The sequence below is a fragment of the Hemitrygon akajei genome, chromosome 18 (assembly GCF_048418815.1).
Source record: "Hemitrygon akajei chromosome 18, sHemAka1.3, whole genome shotgun sequence".
Lineage (NCBI taxonomy): Eukaryota > Metazoa > Chordata > Chondrichthyes > Myliobatiformes > Dasyatidae > Hemitrygon > Hemitrygon akajei.
In genome coordinates this window covers 3,881,497-3,904,246 of record NC_133141.1, presented here as the reverse complement: position 1 = coordinate 3,904,246, position 22,750 = coordinate 3,881,497, and positions in this window count along the sequence as shown.

The window sequence follows — 22,750 nt, the reverse complement described above, 5'->3', positions numbered from 1 at the left end:
AGGATTTTTTCCATCAGCTTACCAACCATTGAAGTAAGACTCACTGGTCTATAATTTCCTGGGCTATCTCTACTCCCTTTCTCGAATAAGGGAACAAGATCTACGACCCTCCAATCCTCTGGAACCTCTCCCGTCCCCATTGATGTTGCAAAGATCATTGCCAGAGGCTCAGCAATCTCCTGACTTGCCTCCCACCATAGCCCAGGGTACATCTCATCCGATCCTGGAGACTTATCCAACTTGATGCTTTCCAAAAGCTCCAGTACATCCTCTTCTTTAATGTCTATATGCTCAAGCTTTTTAATCCACTGTAGTCCTCCCTACAATCGCCAAGATCCTTTTCTGTAGTGAATACTGAAGCGAAGTATTCATTAAGTATCTCTTCTATCTCCACCGGTTCCACACATTTCCACTGTCACACTTGATTAGTCCTATTCTCACACAGCTCATCCTCTTGCTCTTCACATATTTGTAGAATGCCTTGGTACATCCTTTGTGCACCAGGGTTCTTTAACCCTACCATCCTTTCCCTGCCTCAATGAAACATACCTACGCAGAACACCATGCAAATGTTCCCCGAAAATTTGCCACATTTCTGCCGTGCATTTCCCTGAGAACATCTGTTCTCAAGTTCCTACCTAATAGCATCATATTTTCCCCTTCCTCCAATTAAATGTTTTCCCAAATTGTCTGATCCTATCCCTCTCCAGCACTATGATAAAGGAGATAGAGTTGTGATCACAACCTCCAAAATGCTCTTCCACCAAGAGATCTGACACCTGACGAGGTTCATTTCCCAATACCAGATCAAGTACGTCCCTCCTCTAGTTGGCTTATCTATATATTGCGTCAGGAAACCATCCTGAGCACGCCTAAAAAACTTCACTCTATCTAAACCCTTTGCTCTAAGGAGATGCCAGTCAATATTAGGAAAGTTTGATGAAGGTAGAGCAGTAGATGTAGTGTATATGGACTTCAGCATGCTATTTGATAAGGTACCCATTCAACACTAATTGAGAAAGTAAGGAGGCATGGGATCCAAGGGGACCTTGCTTTGTGGATCTAGAATTGGCTTGCACACAGAAGGCAAAGAGTGGTTGTTGATGGGTCATATTCTGCATGGAAGTTGGTGACCAATGGTGTACCTCAGGGATCTGTTCTGGGACCCTTACTCTTCGTGATTTTTATAAATGACCTGGATGAGGAAGTGGAGGGATAGGTTAGTAAGTTTGCTGATGACCCGAAGGTTGGAGGTGTTGTGGATAGTGTGGAGGGCTGTCAGAGGTTACAGCGAGACATTGATGGGATGCAAAACTGGGCTGAGAATTAGCAGATGGAGTTCAACCCAGATAAGTGCAAAGTGGTTCATTTTGGTAGGTCAAATATGATGGCAGAATATGGTATTAATGGTAAGACTCTTGGCAGTGTGGAGAATCAGAAGAATCTTGGGGTCCGAGTCCATAGGACACTCAAAGCAGCTGCGTAGGTTGACTCTGTGGTTAAGAAGGCATATGGTGCATTGGCCTTCATCAATCATGGAATTGAATTTAGGAGCCGAGAGGTAATGTTGCAGCTATATAGGACCCTGGTCAGACCCCACTTGGAGTACTGCGCTCAGTTCTGGTCACCTCACTACAGGAAGGACGTGGAAGCCATAGAAAGGGTGCAGAGGAGATTTACAAGGATGTTGCCTGGATTGGGGAGCATGCCTTATGGGAATAGATTGAGTGAACTTGGCCTTTTCCCCTTGGAGTGAAGGAGGATGAGAGGTGACCTGATAGAGGTGTATAAGATGATGAGAGGCATTGATCATGTGGATAGTCAGAGGCTTTTTCCCAGGACTGAAATGGCTAACATGAGAGGGCACAGTTTTAAGGTGCTGGGGAGTAGGTACAGAGGAGATGTCAGGGGTAAGTTTTTTACTCAGAGAGTGGTGAGTGAGTGGAATGGGCTGCCAATGACGGTGCTGGAGGTGGATACGATAGGGTCTCTTAAGAGGCTCCTGGATAGGTACATGGAACTTAAAAAATAAAGGGCCATGGGTAACCCTAGATAATTTCTAAAGTAAGTACATGTTCGGCACTGTGTTGGGGGCCAAAGGGCCTGTATTGTGCTGTAGGTTTTCTGCTTCTAAAGTTAAACTGACCCATCACAACAACCCTATTATTATTTCATCATTCCAGTATCTACCTCCCAACCTGTTCCTTGATGTTTCTGTTACTATTGGGGGATCTATAAACTAACACCGAGTAGAGTTATTGCACCCTTCCTGTTTCTGATTTCCACCCCCACTGACTCAGTAGACTTCCTCCTTTCTGCTGTGACACTACCCCAATTGGCAATGCCATGCCCCCACCTCCACTGCTTCCCTCCTTGTCCTTTTTGAAACATCTGATGTTCATTGTCTTCTTCTGCTGTAGCCCATCCAATTGAAGTTTCAAAATGTTGTGCTTTCAGAGATGCTTTTCTGCACACCACTGTTGTAATGTGTGGTTATTTGAGTTACTGTCATCTTCCTGTTTGAACCAGTCTGGCTATTGTCCTCTGACCTCTCTCATTAACAAGGCATTTTCACCCACAGAACTTCCACTCCCTGGATTTTTTTTTTGTTCATTACACCATTCTCTGTAAACTCTAGAGACTGCTGTGCATAAACATCCCAGGACATTTGCAGTTTCTGAGATACTCAAACCACACTGTGTGGCACCATCAATCATTCCACGATCAAAGTCACTTAGATCACATTTCTTTCCCATTCAGATGTTAGGTCTGAACAACAACTGAACCTCTTGACCATACCTGCATGCTGTCATGCATTGAATTGCTGATACATGATTGGCTGATTAGATATTTGTATCAACAAGCAGGTGTACATAATTTCATGGTGATTGTGAAAAGCATTTTAGAACCAAATGTTCCTTCTTATTTTACTCCATAAGATTTGACAACTTTATTCCTATTCTTTGCGAATAAAATAATCTGAATAATAGCATTATATTTTGCAGGAGGAAGCATAAAAATTGTTCTTTGTGACTTTTTCCCATCATCATAGAGTTTCATTCAGAGTAATAACTTTATGATAGTAATGTACAAATTATAAATAATAATTGTGAAGATATTACAGTAATAGAGCACATGGTTAGCACAACACTTTACAGTACAGGCGAGCCTGGTTCAATTTCTGCCACTCCCTGCAAGGAGTTTGTATGTTCTCCCTGTGAACACATGGAGTTCCTCCATGTGGTCTGGTTTCTGCCCAGAGTCCAACGACGTACCGGTTGGTAGATTAATTGGTCATTGTAAACTGTCCCGTTATTAGGCTAGGGTTAAGTCGGGAGTTGCTGGATGGTGCAGCTTGAGGGGCCGGAAGGGCCTGTTCCATGCTGTATCTCAAGAAATAGTTTAGCAAGCAGATCCATCTGGAAGCCTGAAATGAGAAAATTAAGTTTGAAAACCAAATAGGAGCTAAGGCTTCGACAATGATCACAGCTTACGGTGATCCTAACATGAATCGCCGAGCTGTTGTCAGGCAACACCAGCTTCTTTTTCATTTCACTCTTCTTTGGGCTTGCTTTACTGCTTCTCTACCCACAAGCCTGTCAACTGTTCAGCAAATTGAGGCCAGGCGTCTGACAATGTTGGCTGCCTCAACGAGCTGTGCACCTGTTACTGGGACTTAGGGAGAAAAACAAGCAAATCCTTTTCCCTGCATGACCAATAGGGGGTCTCAGTGAGTTGAGTTGGGCTGATATTTGAAATTTGACGTTCATGCGTTCAAGCTTAACCCTTGAATAAGTATTGGTACAAATGTAACAACAAAACCCTTGCTGAAATAATGGATTGGACAAATTTTGAATACAATGATTAATAAAGCAAACATCTTTCCATGGTTAATCATATGCAATAAATTGGTTTATTTTTCAAATTAAGCAGAAAGAAGAAAGACTTGTGGTTCAATTTCTGAAAATGTTAACAGTGTTCAACTGATCAGGCAGTGGGGAGAAAATGAGTTTAGGTCAATGGTCCATCATTAAAACCAGATAGATCAGAACTAGGAGGGATAGAAACAACAGTCTGAGTTAGTGTGCAATCTGTAGGTGATAAGATGATAGTTATTTAAATACAGTTGTATTTACCTAGCGCATGTCATAACCTCAGGACATCCCACGATGTTTCATTAATAAATGCAGTTGTTCTTGATATTGTAATACAGGGAAGAGATCACATCTGGTCCTACACGGGTAAAACCTGACCAACCCAGGTTAGCCCTCAGAAAAAATGTAGTCTAATGTCCCTGGCTGAGCATTGAACAAAATTCTTATCACTTGCATACCTCTGAAAGTATATCAGATACACAAGTGGGATCCTGATGGGAAGAGTCCGGATTGAAAACAATCCTGAAGCTCACATTCCTGCCTTCCACAATTGCGAAAAGTGCATTTTTAATTGCATTATGTTGAAGTAAACAGCACTACACTTGAAAATTTCAGTCAATTTCTGCTGGTAATACTGTAAAGATTCCACTTTATAACATTTTTCCTTAAATCCATTATCTTCTAATTTTACTGCCGTCATTGCTGTTTTCAACATCAGTGCCTTAAACAGCAGGAAGCTGCACTGTTACCAGTCATTAAACTTGCTACAAATAGTCCAATCAGAATATGGAATATTCTATAACAAAATCACTTATCTCTGATTGTTAAGCAGGGAAATGATATAAGCTGAATAGAAACAGTAATCTGTTACTTATTTGTTGGAGCAGGAAATCAACTCAGATTTAATTCATTATAAATAAGTCAACACTCTGTCCATGGCATTATGAAAACTATAATGGAATTCAATTACATGTAGATCTAAAGCTGCCTAATGTGATGACAGGGTTATTCATGTTGTCTCTGCCATGGACCTGTTGTACACAGATATCTCAATACAATCTTGAATTAACTATTCATTTGGATGCCTGGCTTGAAATCTGAGCTTTTGACTATTATATTTTAAGCTTATTGCTTTTATCCGAGTTTGGATACTCTGAGAAAGTAGCATTTGTACATCTTGATGTCATTATCAGAACAAATAAACACAGATATCATCAGCTCGCTTTGACGCTTTGGCATCTTGATTGAGTCCATTTTTTTGGTCCTGTTACTCAGATGAGAATATCATCCCATCTGCAAGCCACTCTTTCATTTTTGGTTACAGGGAAATAACATTTGAGAACCAGCATTGACTCAATGGGTAAATGGGGTACTTCTGTCATAACAAAACACAAGAACAGCATTAAGAACCCAAACTCAAAAGCTTAACAGAAAATTGTCTCATATGGGAATTAAACTAGGAAATTGGCAGTGTATGATACAGCAGTTAAAATACCAGACTAATAATTCAGAAGCTTGGATTATGAAGTTTGACATTAAAGTTCAAACCCCATGACAGTACCTGTGGAATTTAAATTAAATTCATAATAGGGAGTTCTGCAAAACCAACAACAACTATTTCTGCTGAAGGGTTTTGGCCCGAAGCGTCCACTGTATTCTTTTCCATAGATGCTACCTGGCCTGCTGAGTTCCTCCAGCATCTTGTGTGTTGTTTGGATTTCCAACATCTGCAGACTTTCTCTTGTTTGGAACAACTATTGTTAGTAACTTTGACTATTGGAAACTACTGTATCATATTGTTGAAAAACCCCTTTACCTTCACTAGTGTCCTGAAGGGGAGGAACTCTGCCATCTTTATCTGGTCTGGCCTATATGTGACTCTTAAATGTCCTCTGAAATTGCTCATCATATTTTTCTCAAGGGACAATTAGAAATGGGCAATACAGGGATGGTAATACAGGTGCTGCAGAGAGAAAGGGGGAGAAGTGGAGAGCAGTAGTAATAGGTGACTCAATAGTCAGGGGAACTGACAGGAGATTCTGTGGACGTGAACGAGACACCCAAATAATATGCTGCTTCCCAGGTGGCAGGATCAGGAACATCTCGGATTGCGTCCACAACATTTTGGAAAGGGAGGGAGAGCAGTCAGATGTCTTGATACATATTGGTACCAATGACATAGGAAAGAAAAGCAAAGAGGTCCTGAAAAGAGAATTTAGAGAGCTAGGTAGAAAGCTGAGAAGCAGAACCTCCTGCGTAGTAATTTCTGGATTTCTGCCTGTGCAACATGCCAGTGAGGATAGAAACAGGATGATTTGGCAGATAAAGCATTTAAAGATCGCATGGATGAACTACAACAATTGTTCATCCCAGTTTGGCAAAAGAATAAACCAGGGAAGGTAGTGCACCCATGGCTGACAAGGGAAATTAGGGATAGTATCAAGTCCAAAGAAGAAACATATAAATTAGCAAAAAAAAGTGGCACACCTGAGGACTGGGAGAAATTCAGAGACCAGCAGAGGAGGACAAAGGGCATAATTAGGAAAAGGAAAAAAGATTATGAGAGAAAGCTGGCAGGGAACATAAAAACTGACTGTAAAAGCTTTTATAGATACGTGAAAAGAAAAAGATTGGTCAAGACAAATGTAGGTCCTTTACAGTCAGAAACAGATGAATTGATCATAGGGAACAAAGACATGGCAGACCAATTGAATAACTACTTTGGTTCTGTCTTCACTAAGGAGGACATAAATAATCTTCCGGAAATAGTAAGGGACCGAGGGTCTAGTGAGATGGAGGAACTGAGGGAAATACATGCTAGTAGGGAAGTGGTGTTAGGTAAATTGAAGGGATTAAAGGCAGATAAATCCCCAGGGCCAGATGGTCTGCATCCCAGAGTGCTTAAGGAAGTAGCCCAAGAAATAGTGGATGCATTAGTGATAATTTTTCAAAACTCCTTAGATTCTGGATTAGTTCCTGAGGATTGGAGGGTGGCTAATGTAACCCCACTTTTTAAAAAAGGAGGGAGAGAGAAACCGGGGAATTATAGACCGGTTAGTCTGACATCGGTGGTGGGGAAAATGCTAGAGTCGGTTATCAAAGATGTGATAACAGCACATTTGGAAAGAGGTGAAATCATCGGACAAAGTCAGCATGGATTTGTGAAAGGAAAATCATGTCTGACGAATCTTATAGAATTTTTAAAAGATGTAACTAGTAGAGTGGATAGGGGAGAGCCAGTGGATGTGTTATATTTAGATTTTCAAAAGACTTTTGACAAGGTCCCACACAGGAGATTAGTGTGCAAACTTAAAGCACACGGTATTGGGGGTATGGTATTGATGTGGATAGAGAATTGGTTGGCAGACAGGAAGCAAAGAGTGGGAGTAAACGGGACCTTTTCAGAATGGCAGCCAGTGACTAGTGGGGTACCGCAAGGCTCAGTGCTGGGACCCCAGTTGTTTACAATATATATTAATGATTTAGACGAGGGAATTAAATGCAGCATCTCCAAGTTTGCGGATGACACGAAGCTGGTCGGCGGTGTTAGCTGTGAGGAGGATGCTAAGAGGATGCAGGGTGACTTGGATAGGTTAGGTGAGTGGGCAAATTCATGGCAGATGCAATTTAATGTGGATAAATGTGAGGTTATGCACTTTGGTTGCAAGAACAGGAAAACAGATTATTATCTGAACGGTGGCCGATTAGGAAAAGGGGAGGTGCAACGAGACCTGGGTGTCATTGTACACCAGTCATTGAAGGTGGGCATGCAGGTACAGCAGGCGGTGAAAAAGGCAAATGGTATGTTGGCATTCATAGCTAAAGGATTTGAGTACAGGAGCAGGGAGGTTCTACTGCAGTTGTACAAGGCCTTGGTGAGACCACACCTAGAATATTGTGTGCAGTTTTGGTCCCCTAATCTGAGGAAAGACATTCTTGCCATAGAGGGAGTACAGAGAAGGTTCACCAGATTGATTCCTGGAATGGCAGGACTTTCATATGAAGAAAGACTGGATCGACTAGGCTTATACTCACTGGAATTTAGAAGATTGATGGGGGATCTTATTGAAACGTATAAAATTCTAAAGGGATTGGACAGGCTAGATGCAGGAAGATTGTTTCCGATGTTGGGGAAGTCCAGAATGAGGGGTCACAGTTTAAGGATAAAGGGGAAGCCTTTTAGGACCGAGATGAGGAAAAACTTCTTCACACAGAGAGTGGTGAATCTGTGGAATTCTCTGCCACAGGAAACAGTTGAGGCCGGTTCATTGGCTATATTTAAGAGGAAGTTAGATATGGCCCTTGTGGCTAAAGGGATCGGGGGTATGGAGAGAAAGCAGGTACAGGGTTCTGAGTTGGATGATCAGCCATGATCATACTGAATGGCGGTGCAGTTTTGAAGGGCCGAATGGCCTACTCCTGCACCTATTTTCTATGTTTCTATTAATGCGTGGCAGAGAAGCTGGTGGAGGGGGCAGGGCTTCGGGTTCTTGGATCATTGGGATCTCTTCCGGGGGAAGTATGACCTGTTCAAAAGTGACAGGTTGCACATGAACCCAGGGGGACCAATATTCTCACAGGCAGGTTTGTTGGGGAGGGTTTGAACTAATTTGGCAAGGGAGTAGGAATGGGAGTGAAGGGACTCAGGATAGGACAGATGGTAAAAAAAAATCAAAGATAGCATGCAGACAGACTGTCAGGAAGGGCAGGCAGAAGATAAGACATAATTGCAGCCAACAGTTTGAGTATCAGTGTATCAGGGATGCAGAATCAAAACAGGTAGCAAATACAGTACTCAAGGTGTTATATCTCAATGTACGGAGTATGAGAAATAAGGTGGATGATCTTGTTGCAATATTAGATATGATGTTGTGGCCGTCACCGAATTGTGGCTGAAGGATGGTCATATTTGCGAGCTGGATGTCCAAGGTTATACATTGTATCAGAGGGATAGGAAGGTAGGCAGAGGGGGTGGCGTGGCTCTGCTGGTAAAGAATGGCATCAAATCAGTAGAAAGATGTGACAAAGGATCAGAAGGTGTTGAATCCTTTTCGGACGAGCTAAGAAACTGCAAGGGTAAAAGGACCCTGATGGCAGTTATATACAGGCCTCCCAACAGTAGCTGGGCTGTGGACCGAGATTACAACAGGAAATAGAAAAGGTGTGTCAAAAGGGCAATGTTCTGATAGTCATGGGAGATGTTAACATACATATCGATTGGGAAAATCAGGTTGGTAATGGATCAGAAGAGAGTGAGTTTGTTCAATGCCTATGCGATAGCTTTCTCAAGTAGATTGTCATTGAGCCTGTTATGGGATCAGTTTTAATAGATTGGCTATTATGTAATGGATCGGAGTTGATTAGGGAGTTTAAGGTAAAAGAACCCCTAAGAGGCAGTGATCACAATATGATTAAATTCAACTTGAACTTTGATAGGGAGAAAGTGAAGTCTGGCATAGCAGTATTTCAGTGGAGTAAAGGAAATGACAGTGATATGAGAGAGGAGTTGGCCAAAGTAAATTGGAAGAAGATGCTGGCAGGGATGACAGCAGAGCAGCAATGCTGAGTTTCTGTGAAAAATGAGGAAGGTGCAGGACATGTGTATTCCAAAAAGTGAAGAAATACTCAAATGGCAAAATAGTACAACTGTGGCTGAGAAGGGAAGTCAAAGCTAATGTAAAAACAAAAGAGAGGGCATACAACAAAGCAAAAATTAGTGGGAAGATAGAGGACTGGGCAGTTTTTAAAAACCTGCAGCGAGCAACTAAAAGAATCACTAGGAGGGAAAAGATGAAACATGAAAGCAAGCTGGCAAACAGCATCAAATTGGATAGTGAGAGCTTTCTCAAGTATGTACGAGGGGTGATTGATAAGTTCATGGCCCAAGGTAGAAGCAGTCAATTTTAGCAAACCTAGCACATTTATTTTTCAACATAGTCGCCTCCTACATTTACACACTTAGTCCAGCGGTCGTGGAGTATACGGATCTTGGACCTCCAGAAAGTGTCCACAGGAGAGGTAATTGATAAGTTCGTGGCCCAAGGTAGAAGGAGAAAAGTTATGCACCTCTTGTTACATGCACATGCATTTCAACTCTCTGAGTGATTATGCAGAAAGTTTGAAGTTAATAACTCATCTCCTTCTACCATAGGCCACGAGCTTATCAATCACCCCGATGAGTTATTAACTGATGCATTATTAACTTCAAACTTTCTGCATAATCACTCAAAGAGTTGAACTGCATGTGCATGTAGAGAGAGCTGTATAACTCATCTCCTTCTTAAGTCAAGTCAAGTCACTTTTTATTGTCATTTCAACCATAACTGCTGGTACAGTACACAGTAAAAATGAGAACGTTTTTCAGGACCATGGTGCTACATGAAACAGTACAAAAACTACACTGAACTACGTGAAAACAACACAGAAAAAAAATACACTAGACTATAGACTTACCCAGGACTGCATAAAGTGCACAAAACAGTGCAGGCATTACAATAAATAATAAACAAGACAATAGGCACAGGAGAGGGCAGTAAGTTGGTGTCAGTCCAGACTCTGGGTATTGAGGAGTCTGATGGCTTGGGGGAAGAAACTGTTACATAGTCTGGTCGTGAGAACCCGAATGCTTCGGTGCCTTTTCCCAGATGGCAGGAGGGAGAAGAGTTTGTATGAGGGGTGCGTGGGGTCCTTCATAATGCTGTTAGCTTTGTGGACGTGGCGTGTGGTGTAAACATCTGTAAAGATGGGAAGGGAGACCCCGATGATCTTCTCAGCTGACCTCACTATCCGCTGCAGGGTCTTGCGATCTGATGCATCTGCTCAGGATGCTCTTCTACCTTAGGCCACGAACTTATCAATCACCCCTGCTGTGGACACTTTCTGGAGGTCCAAGATCCGTATACTCCACAACTGCTGGACTAAGTGTGTAAATGTAGGAGGGGACTATGTTGAAAAATAAATGTGCTAGGTTTGCTAAAATTGACTCCTACCTTAGGCCATGAACTTATCAATCACCCCTCGTAAAAAATAAAAGAGAGATAAGAGTGGATACAGGACCACTAGAAAACGAGGCCGGAAAAATAATAATGGGGACAAGGGAATGGCAGATGAACTAAATGAGTATTTTGCATCAGTCTTCACTGTGGAAGATGCTAACAGTGCGGCAGATGTTGAAGGGTGTGAGTGAAGAGAAGTGAGTGCAGTTACTATTACAAGGAAGAAGGTGTTCAAAAAACTAAAAAACCTAAGGGTACATATGTCACCCAGACCAGATGAAATGCACCCTAGGGTTCTAAAAGCATTGGCTGATTGGTAGGAGGCAGCGAGTGGGAATAAAAGGATTCTTTTCCAGTTGGCTGCCAGTGACTAGTGGTGTTCCACAGAGGTTGGTATGGGGACCACTTCTTTTTATGCCGAATATCAATGATTGAGATGATGGAACAAATGGCCTTGTTGCCAAGTTTGTAGATGATAGGAAGATTGGTGTTGGAGCAGGTAGTGTTCAAAAAGCAGGCAGGGAGAAGACTAGGGAGTGGGGCTGAGGAGAGAAGAAAATAGTCAGCCACAATTGAATAGCGGAGCAGACTCGATGGGCCAAATGGCCTAATTCTGCTCCTATGTCTTATGGTCTTATGGGTTCTATAGGCTATAGATGACCTGACTTGGGGAAATCCAATTTTATAGAAATTATCCAAGAGATTTTAAAACCGTTTTTCCAGATAGTAACAATAATAATAATAAAATGCTTTGTATTATAATTAATGACTATATACTGTACATATTCTATTGGTGTCATAGAACACTACAGTACAGGTCCTTCATCCCATCTGGTCTATGCCAACCTGGTCTTCTGCCTAATCCCATCTCCCGCACCCAAACTATACCCTTTTCACCCATGTACTTACCTAAACTTTTCCTTAATATTGCATTTGAACCTGCATCCACCACTTCCACTGTCAGCTCGTTCCAATGCTGATAAGCAAAAGAATAATACAATAGAGTCTTTGAAAGTCATGGAGATTCCTTAAACTCTAGCATGGCACCTGAAAGGCCAGGTACTCTGTTTGTTGGGTGGGGGGGGGGGGGGGGGTGGAACAGCTACAGCCACAGCTGGTTCACGGTCAATTTCAAGCTTATTGTCTTTTAGCCATATACATGTATGCCACCAAACAAAACAACATTGCTCTGGATCAAGGTGCACAACAGTACATATGGCTCACATACACTAAGCTCAAGAGGTATAATTCTATGTCTATTATTCTTGGTTGGATGTGAGGTTGGGAAAATTGAGTTTGCTGGAGTTCTGGGAGGTGAGAGGTGGGAGGTAGGAGAAGTAGCATGGGTGCCAAAGGTGGATTCATTGAATTTCTTTTCATGTCTACTCCTTCACCTCAAGAAAGCTTTGCTGTTGGCTGGAATCTGTATTCCTGATCATTGGTAATATACACGTATAGCAAACCCCTGGTGATCTGGCTGATGTGGTAGACTGGAAGACAATCATTTATTAAAGTTTTGATCAGTTACTGATCTTTGAGTTGGAGAAGGCTGATAGGGGATTTGGTAGAGATCTATAACATTATAAAGTTCATAGATGGGGAAGACTGTGAAAACAGTTCTCTTTAGCAGACGTGCCTATAACAAGTGGGTAAAGAACATATGGTATAAGAGCAGAATTAGGCCACTTAGTCCATTGAGTCTGTTCCACCATTCAGTCATTATGGTGGAAGGGAATCAGCCATATCTTCTCCCCTTCATCCTGAAACCCCTTACTAATTAAGAACCTATCAATCTTGGCCCTAAATACACTCAATGACCTGGCCTCCACAGCCCTCCATAGTAACAAATTCTGTGGATTCACTGCCACCTGGCTGAAGAAATTCCTTCTCATCTCAGTTTTAAATAGAAATCTCTTTTTCTAAGGCTGTGTGCTTGGATCTTAGACTCTCCCGTTAATGAAAATACAGAATAGGAGATTTAGAGATACAAAGGTGATTGAAATCTGAAATGCACATGGAAGTACCACTAACTAGAGGCTTCCCTTCAAAACAAACCACATTGCAACTCAGTAACATTTTTCTGATCTTGCAGTCTCATTAGGTTTATATCCCAGATGCCCCTCCTCATTGATGCTATGGAAGTACCAATACCAAAAGGGATGCACTATTTTATTTACTTATTTAGAGTCATAGAGAAATACAGCACAAAACAGGCCCTTTGGCCCATCTAGTCTGTGCTGGACCATTTAAACTGCCTACCCCCATCGACCTGCACTGGGCCCATAACCTTCCATACCTTTACTATCCATTTACCTATCCAATTTTCTCTTAAGTGTTGAAATTGAATTCTCATTCACCATTTGCTCTGGTAGCTCATTTCACATTCTCACGACCCTCTGAGTGGAGCTGTTTCCCCTTATGTTCCCCTTAAGCTTTTCATCTTTCGCCCTTAACCCATGAGCTCTAGTTCCAGTCTTACGCAATCTCAGTAGAAAAGCCTGCTTGCATTTACCCTATCTATACCCCACATAATTTTGTATAACTTCATCAAAGCAACACACACAAAATGCTGGAGGAACTCAGCAGGCCAGGCTGCATCTATGGAAAAGAGTAAACAGTGATGTTTCAGGCCGAGACCCTTCATCTTGTATTTGTGATCAAATCTCCCTTCAATCTTCTACATTCTAAGGAATACAGTTCAAACCTATTCAATCATTTTCTGTAACTCATGTCGTCCAGTCCCGGTATATACTCAGAGATACCATGCAAAACGGGCCTTTCCAGCCAATGAGCCACACTGCCCATCAACCCACTTGTTTAACACAGGATAATTTACAATGACAAATTAACCTACTGACCTGTAAGTCTTTGGAATATGGGAAGAAACCCATGCATCCACAGGGAGAATGTACAAATTCCTCACAGACGGCAGGGGCACCGGAATTGAACTTCAAACTCTGGAACACCCCGAGTCCAAAGGTAGTTAAGAATGGTCAATAAATAAGGGATTTAGCAGCAATTCCCCTGGCCCACAAGGAAATAAAATACATTTGCACATTGCCAAATGTTTCAATTGTCCTGGTGTACAGTCAGTTGATTTACAATGAATCTCAGGATCGTTGCACAGTTTCACACCTCCATGACATTAGTGTATAAAGTATATCACAGAAAAAGCAGAGTGCACCCCTTTTCTGACATAGTCATCTTCTTCCATTTACCCTCATGTATAACACTTTTCTAACTGCTTCGCATATTACATTACAAAACAGCCATTCGATACATTAATACATCACTCCTCTTCATCAATTGTTCACTCAGATTTCAGGATACAGGAATTCCACATAATTATCACATTAAATCTCCATGTGATCTTGTTCAATTAATACATTATGTTCCATAACACCTTCCTGATTTCACCTGCTCACTTTTTGCCTTTGTCCTTTGAGTTGTAAGTCAGAATTGTTATCCATTACTAACTTTTATCTCCAGATTTCTAAATCTTACCTACATTTCTAAAGCCACTGGTCTAAAAATTATCTATCCCTTAAATAAATACATTAAAGCATGCAGAATGCTGGGCCTGTACCTTCCAGTATCACTGAGGCAGGGTTTTCTATGATCTTACATGTGCAATATGTAGTTCATATATGGGCTACCTATTTTTCACCATTTCTGTGCATTTTGAAGTTTGTTAAATTAAATTAATTAGATATATTTATCAAACTGATCATTGTTAATTGAAGTCAGGGCTCTTGCTCTTAAAGAGAATCTGATCACTCTTGCCAGATGTTAACTCTGGAGCTCAATTACTTTCTTATTGTAGAACAACAGGAAGTCATTCAGTGCTTCATATTCATGCCAATATCCAGCAGGGCAATTGCATCAGTCCCATTCCTCTTCTCCTTGTAGCTCTGTATTATACTCTCAGTCACACGCCCATCAGCTCCCATTGGTTCTTTAGCCATTTACCTAATGGGTAACTGACAGAGGGCAATTAACCTACCTGAATTGTCCTTGGAGAGGAAACCAGAGGGAACTCACACACTCACTGCTGCTGGATAGATGATGTGAAAGTGCCCTATATATTCTAGTGGAGAACCATGCGGAGTGACTACAAACAAGTTGTGCCAAGAGGCCATCAGAGCAGGGGTTCAACCACTTTGGAAGGATCAGTTCCAAAGAAACATCTGCCTGAAGAGAATGCTGACTGACCTGGTTATCCGAAAACATCATTCGAGATTAGTTGTCATATTGGCCTCCCATGTTGAAACTAGAAACCTGTGTTCTTAAGAGACAATGGGATCTGCTAACTGCAGAGAAGTTACCTGTAAACAGGTATTTTTGTCCCAAGACAGATATTTCTTTTGTTTATCAATTTCCAAGGTAACTCTTAAGTGATCTTTAGATACTGATCTAAATTGTGTTATAAGTAATGTGGCCCATATAATAGAAAAAGTATTCCCTAATTCATCATCAAGCTATATCCAACTTGATTTATGGAAATACATCTTCTAGCAGAGCCAGCTGTATGCTAAATTGCCAGTTTTCTGTTTTATATGTACTTCCAATGAGTTTTTAAATAGAGTATAAATTATGAAGGATTCTCTGTTCCCAACTCTTTTCCACTGAACTTGTGCAACAGTTTACTATCATTGTTTATTACATTCTGATTTTCCTAAATGTATCAAGCAAACTCTTCTAACACAAATGGACAAGTATAAACTTCCAATTCATCACATTAGCACCAGTAGAGGTCAGAATTAAATAATGACCTGAAACGTTCCAAAGATGTTGACTGAGTCTCAGTAACAAGATTGGCTTTGTTGAGTATATTTCTGGAAATGATATCAGTTCCCTCAAGCACAAAAGATTTCTGTAAATGATCTGCCCACTTGGCAAGGATTTAATGTTACAGTTCAGAAATGAAAGCACAAAGTGTACAGAGTTTTGTTCATTTACAGCCTTTATTCATTGAACTATCCAGGAGGAAAGGGTAAAGGCTGTGTCCAATGTAGCTGCAGGTCCTGTAGATTACACAATCCCATGTTGGATTTCCAGTTTTCACTGAATTAACCGACCCCGGCCAAGGCAGCTGCTCAGATGTTATAAATAACTTCAGTGCTCTTGAGCTTAGAGTGTAGTTAAAAAAAAATCAGTCTTTATTATCATAGACTGAAGTGGGCAGAATGGCCTAATCCTGTCACTATGTTATTTCTTATTGTCAACTAATACATAGTGTTAAAAAAAGCACCATTAGGATTTCAATCAGAGTGAGGTTACTGCCACAGTACTGGGAAGTTAACTCCTCCAGAAGTGCAAAGCTAAATTAATAGACACCGTTATTTTTTATTATGGGAATAAAGATTGTGTCATTCTGGGATGAATCAGAATCAGGTTTATTATCACCAGCATGTGATGTGAAATCTGTTAACTTAGCAGCAGCAGTTCAATGCAATACTTAATCTAGAAGGGAGAGAGAAAAAAAATAGATAAAATGAAACATAATAATGATAATAAATAAATAAATCAATTACAGTATACATATATTGAATAGATTTAAAAAATGCAAAAAACAGAAATACTGTATATTTTTAAAAAGTGAGGTAGTGTCCAAGGGTTCAATGTCCATTTGTGAATTGGATGGCAGAGGGGAAGAAGCTGTTCCTGAATCTCTGAGTGTACCTCCTACCTGATGGTAACAGTGAGAAAAGGGCATGCCCTGGGTGCTGGAGGTTCTTAATAATGGACACTGCCTTTCTGAGACACCGCTCCCTGAAGATGTCCTGGGTACTTTGTAAGCTAGTATCCAAGATGGAGCTGACTAGATTTACAACCCTCTGCAGCTTCTTTCAGTCCTGTGCAGTAGCCTCTCCATACCAGACAGTGATGCAGCCTGTCAGAATACTCTCCACGGTATAACTATAGAAGTTTTTGAGTGTATTTGTTGACATGCCAAATCTCTTCAAACTCCTAATAAAGTATAGCCACTGTCTTGTCTTCTTTATAACTACATCAATATGTTGGGACCAGGTTAGATCCTCAGAGATCTTGACGCCCTGGAAATTGAAACTGCTCTTACCATTAATACTATATTCTGCCATCATATTTGACCTTTCAAAATAAACCACCTCACACTTATCTGGGTTGAACTCCATCTGCCCCTTCTCAGCCCAGTTTTGCATCCTATCAATGTCCCGCTGTAAACTCTGACAGTCCTCCACACTATCCACAACACCTCCAACCTTTGTGTCATCAGCAAACTTACTAACCCATCCCTCCACTTCCTCACCAGGTCATTTATAAAAACCACGAAGAGTAAGGGTCCTAGAACAGATCCTTGAGGCACTCCACTGGTGACTGACCTCCATGCAGAATATGACCCATCTACAACCACTCTTTGCCTTCTGTGGGCAAGCCAGTTCTGGATCCACAAAGCAATGTCCCCTTGGATCCCATGCCTCCTTACTTTCTCAATAAGCCTTGCATGGGGTACCTTATCAAATGCCTTGCTGAAATCCATATACACTACACCTACTGCTCTACCTTCATCTCAGGATTTTCTCCATCAACTTACCAACCACTGAAGTAAGACTAACTGGTTTATAATTTCCTGGGCTATCTCTACTCCCTTTCTTGAATAAAAGAACAACATCCTCAAACCTCCAATTCTCCGGAACCTCTCCCGTCCCCACTGATGATGCAAAGATCATCGCCAGAGGCTCAGCAATCTCCTCCCTCTCCTCCCACAGTAGCCTGGGGTACATTTCGTCCAGTCCCGACAACTTATCCAACTTGATGCTTTCTAAAAGGTCCAGCACATCCTCTTTCTTAATATCTACATGCTCAAGCTTTTCCGTCTGTTACAAATCATCACTACAATCACCAAGATACTTTTCCATAGTGAATACTGAAATAAAGTATTCATTAAGTACCTCTGCCATCTCCTTTGGTTCCATACACACTTTTCCACTGTCACACTTGATTGGTCCTATTCTCTCATGTCTTATCCTCTTGCTCTTCACATACTTGTAGAATGCCTTGGGTTTTCCTTAATTCTGCTCACCAAGGCCTTCTCATGGCCCTTTCTGGTTCTCCTAATTTCCTTCTTAAGCTCGTTCCTAGTAGCCTTATAATCTTCTAGATCTCTAACATTACCTAGCTCTCTAAACCTTATGTAAGCTTTTCTTTTTTTCTTGACTAGATTTTTTACCGTCTTTGTACACCATGGTTCCTGTACCCTACCATAACTTCCCTGTCTCATTGGAACGTACCTATATAGAGCTCTACACAAATGTCCCCTGAATATTTGCTACATTTCTTTGTACTTTTCCCTGAGAATATCTGTTTCCAATTTAAGCCTCCAATTTCCTGCCTGGTAGCCTCATAATTCCCTCATAATTTTCAAATCTATTGTAAAGGAGATAGAATTATGATCACTACCTCCAAAATGCTCTCCCACTGAGAGATCTGACACCTGACTAGGTTCATTTCCCAATACCAAATCAAGTACAGCCTCTCCTCTTGTAGGCTTATCTACATATTGTGTCAACAAACCTTCTTGAACACACCTAACAAACTCCACCCCATCTAAACCCCTCGCTCCAGGGAGATGCCAATCGATATTTGGGAAATTAAAATCTCCCATCACGACAACTCTGTTATTATCCAGAGACAGAGAAGCAGTTTCAGCGACAGGTTACTATCGATGCAATGCTCCTCAGACAGGATGAAGAGGTCTATACTCCCCAATGCCATTAGGCTTTACAATTCAACCGCCAGGGCTTAAGAACTTTTTAAAAGCTATTATTAATGCTTTTTGAGATAGTGATTTAGATGCATATCATATTTTTTACTGAGTTAAGTATTGTATGTAATTAGTTTTGCTACAACAAGTGTATGGGACATTGGAAAAAAAAGTTGAATTTCCCCATGGGGATGAATAAAGTATCTATCTATCTATCTATCTATTACACCTTTCCAGGATCTGTTTCCCTATCTGCTCCTCGATATCCCTGTTACTATTGAGCGGCCTATAAAAAACACCCAGTAAAGTTATTGACCCCTTCCTGTTCCTAACCTCCACCCACAGAGACTCCGTAGAGAATCCCTCCATGGTGTCCACCTTTTCTACAGTCGTGACACTATCTCTGATCAGCAGTGCCACATCCTCACCTCTATTGCCTCCCTCCCTGTCCTTTCTGAAACATCTAAATCCTGGCACTTGAAGTAACCAATCCTGTCCTTGAGCCATCCAAGTCTCTGTAATGGTCACCACATCATATCTCCAAGTACTGATCCACGCTCTTAGCTCATCCGCTTTGTTCACAACACTCCTTGCATTAAAATAGACACATCTCAAGCCTTCCGTCTGAGCGCGTCCCTTCTCTATCATCTGCCTGTCCTCCCTCTCGCACGGTCTACAAGCTTTCTCTATTTGTGAGCTAACTTTCTCTTCCCCAGTCTCTTCAGTTCGGTTCCCACCCCCCAACAACTCTAGTTTAAACTTTCCCCAGTAGCCTTAGCAAACCTCCCTGCCAGGATATTGGTCCCCCTGGGATTCAAGTGCAACCCGTCCTTTTTGTACAGGTCACACCTGCCCCAAAAGAGGTCCCAATGATCCAGAAATCTGAATCCCTGCCCCCTGCTCCAATCCCTCAGCCACGCGTTTATCCTCCACCTCATTCTATTCCTATTCTCACTGCTGTGTGGCACAGGCAGTAACCCTGAGATTACTACCTTTGCGGTCCTGCTTCTCAACTTCCTTCCTAACTCCCTGTAGTCTGTTTTCAGGACCTCCTACCTTTTCCTACCTATGTCATTGTTACCAATATGTACCATGACCTCTAGCTGTTCTCCCTCCCACCACAGGATGTCTTGGATGCGATCTGAAACATCCCAGACCCTGGCACCTGGGACGCAAACTACCATCCGAGTTTCTTTCCTGCATCCACAGAATCGCCTGTCTGACCCCCTGACTATAGAGTCCCCTATCACTACTGCCTTCCTCTTCCTTTCCCTACCCTTCTGAGCCACAGGGCCAGACTCTGTGCCAGAGGCATGGCCACTGCCACTTTCCCCAGGTAGGCTGTCCCCCCCAACAGTACTCAAACAGGGGTACTTATTATCAAGGGGTACAGCCACAGGGGTATTCTCTAGTATCTGTCTTCCCCTTCCCCCACTGACTGTGACCCATTTGTCTGCCTCCCGTGGCCCCAGAGTGACCACCTGCCTGTAACTCCTCTCTATCACCTCCTCGCTCTCCCTGACCAGGCAAAGGTCATCTAACTGCATCTCCAGTTCCCTAACTCAGTCCCTCACAAGCTGCAGCTCAACACACCGGGTGCAGATATGGCCGTCCGGGAGGCTGGGAGACTCCAGGACCTCCCACATCTGACACCGAGCACAGAAAACTGGCCTCACACACATAATTCCTACCTCACCTCGTCCCGTTACCACCTAAGCCCGTTGAACCTAAGCCCTACCACTCTGCTGCTTCTCATCCACTGCCCACTCCGATGCTGCCCGCTGGATATGGCTGCCTTCTTTTTAGACCTTTTGCACTCTACTGGCTGACGTCACGCGCCTGCACAGTCTCACCTCTCTTTAACCTGAGTAGTAAAAAAACTCCCTTCGCTCCGAAAAATCAGCGGTTCAGCAGCCTTCTTGCTCCGAATTAAAAACCATTGAAGATTCCTTGCCTTTTTAGACCTTTCGTGCTCTACTGGCTGACGTCACACGCCTGCGCAGTCTCGCCTCTCTTTAACCCTAGTAGTAAAATAAAACTCCCTTCACTCCAAAAAGTCAGCAGTTCACTCACAGCCTTCTTGCCTTTTTATGCCATGGACCAATACCATTAAGCAAAGGGTCCATGGACCCCCAGGTTGGGAACGCCTGTTTTAGCTGGTAGAAGTAGTGGGTTTGGAAGGTGCTATCTAACGAGTTTTGATGTGTTTCTTTTAGCATGGCATCTGGCAAACTCTCCTACATCAAGACTGTCAGCGAGACCCAGTGCAGCTCAGCAGCTGTCTCACTCAGACACCCTTCCACACTCACACAGCTTTGATAGTGATGTAGACCTGTCTCCAGGCTCCTGAGCTGTCAAATATGTTATTGCTATTGCAAGTCTGTGAACATTTTTAACACTGAGAAACAATTAAAACAACTGGATCCTTTTATAAAATAAAAATAATACTAAATATTGAAATTGTTAGAAAAATGTTAAAATACTAAAAATATAATTCAAACAACTGAACATATGTAATTCTTTTAAACATGCTCCGCCTACCCATCCCTTGGTTGTCAATTCCCCCCATTTAATGAGCCGCTATTTTTTCATCACCTCGCACAAGTTCAGTAAGTGGTCTTTCCACTCCAAGGGCTGGCTGGTCTGTGGAAGGTTGTGCTGTCTATTAGACTTCATGGGGAGTGTAGTGATACTGTTCAGGGGCAACTTGCACCATGCGTGGTGGAACAGAAACTGTTGCTGTTGGCTTTGGAAACTCCAGTGATTGACACCAGAACTCCCATGAGGAAATGTCAGGAAACGCTGGTGTCGGGTCAGAAGGTTTGGACTGTTAACTTTAGCCCTAAGCACTAACTTGAGCAAAACCTTGTTAACTTATTCTTTCCAAAGCTAAACCTGGGAGGAATGAACACTGAGTCCACTCACTTTCAATCCATAAAATTGTCCATCTCTGCAATAATTTTCTTACATCCACCTTTGAGGTCCTTATCCACATGTTTGTAATACTCTAACCTCCCCCCCCCCACTAATAAATATCTGCTTTTACCATCATTATCAACACATCACTGGAATCAATTCCTCCAAAATTCTCTGTGCACCTCACCTCCCCTTTTCCACATCTTCCAAAATTTATGTCGACATACCTAATCTTGCACAATTCCCATCAGTTATCACTCACCACTTGCCAACTTGTGTTCCACATTCCAAAAATCTCATTGTCATTAAATTGTGCCCCTCCCCATCGACCTGACCCCCTCTCTCTCTTTCTGTAACATACTCAAGTCTATACACCCTCCCTGAGCTGGCTGAATACATATTCTTTGGGAATTATACTTCTGGCCTTCTGTGCCCAGTGTAGGTGACAGAACTTCAGCTATGTCCCATTCTCTGGAGCTCTTTCTGAAGCTCTCCACTTCACTCTCCACCTTTAAAAGCTTCTTTGACCAAAGCTTTCAGTCACCTCTCCTAATGTTCACTCAATGGCTCAAGATCCATTCTTTTATCTGGACTGTTGTACCTCACTGTAAACTACTTAAGGATTTGCTGTGTTAAAAACTTTCCAATATCCAAGCTGAATTTTTTGGGAGCCTGTTATGTGCTCCGATCCATAAAAGGATGTTATAATTGTGTTCCAGAGCATCTTTATCCAGGTTTTTCTTATGATGCTTTGATTTCTCCAGATCTCATCACACTTCACAAAGACTCTGCTTGCGTTTGAAGCTGAACGCCTCTTAAGCTCTCCTTCGTTTATCACCGTACTACCCAAGTACTTGAATGTCTTTCCCTCTTCAGGCTGTGATTCATGTGAGGACTCTCCGCTGAAGTTAAGAGCTCACACCACCCACACCAAGTTTTAATGAATGCTCCCGTTATCTGTAAAGATAACCATATCACTATGCAACTGAACTATCAAGCACTTAGCACATGGCCATGCAGTTTCCTATTTTGTGGAAGTGAACTCAGAAGCTGAAAACAGCAACAAAGAAAAGCCAACAATATTTACACTTGAGCATTAGAGAGATATTCCAAGAGAACTGCATTGTAATGTAATTCTTATTACAACCAAAGGATAGTGTAGAAAAGTGGTCAGAGTGTCACTGAGATGAGAAATGGCAAGAACTGAGACAGTTTGTCCA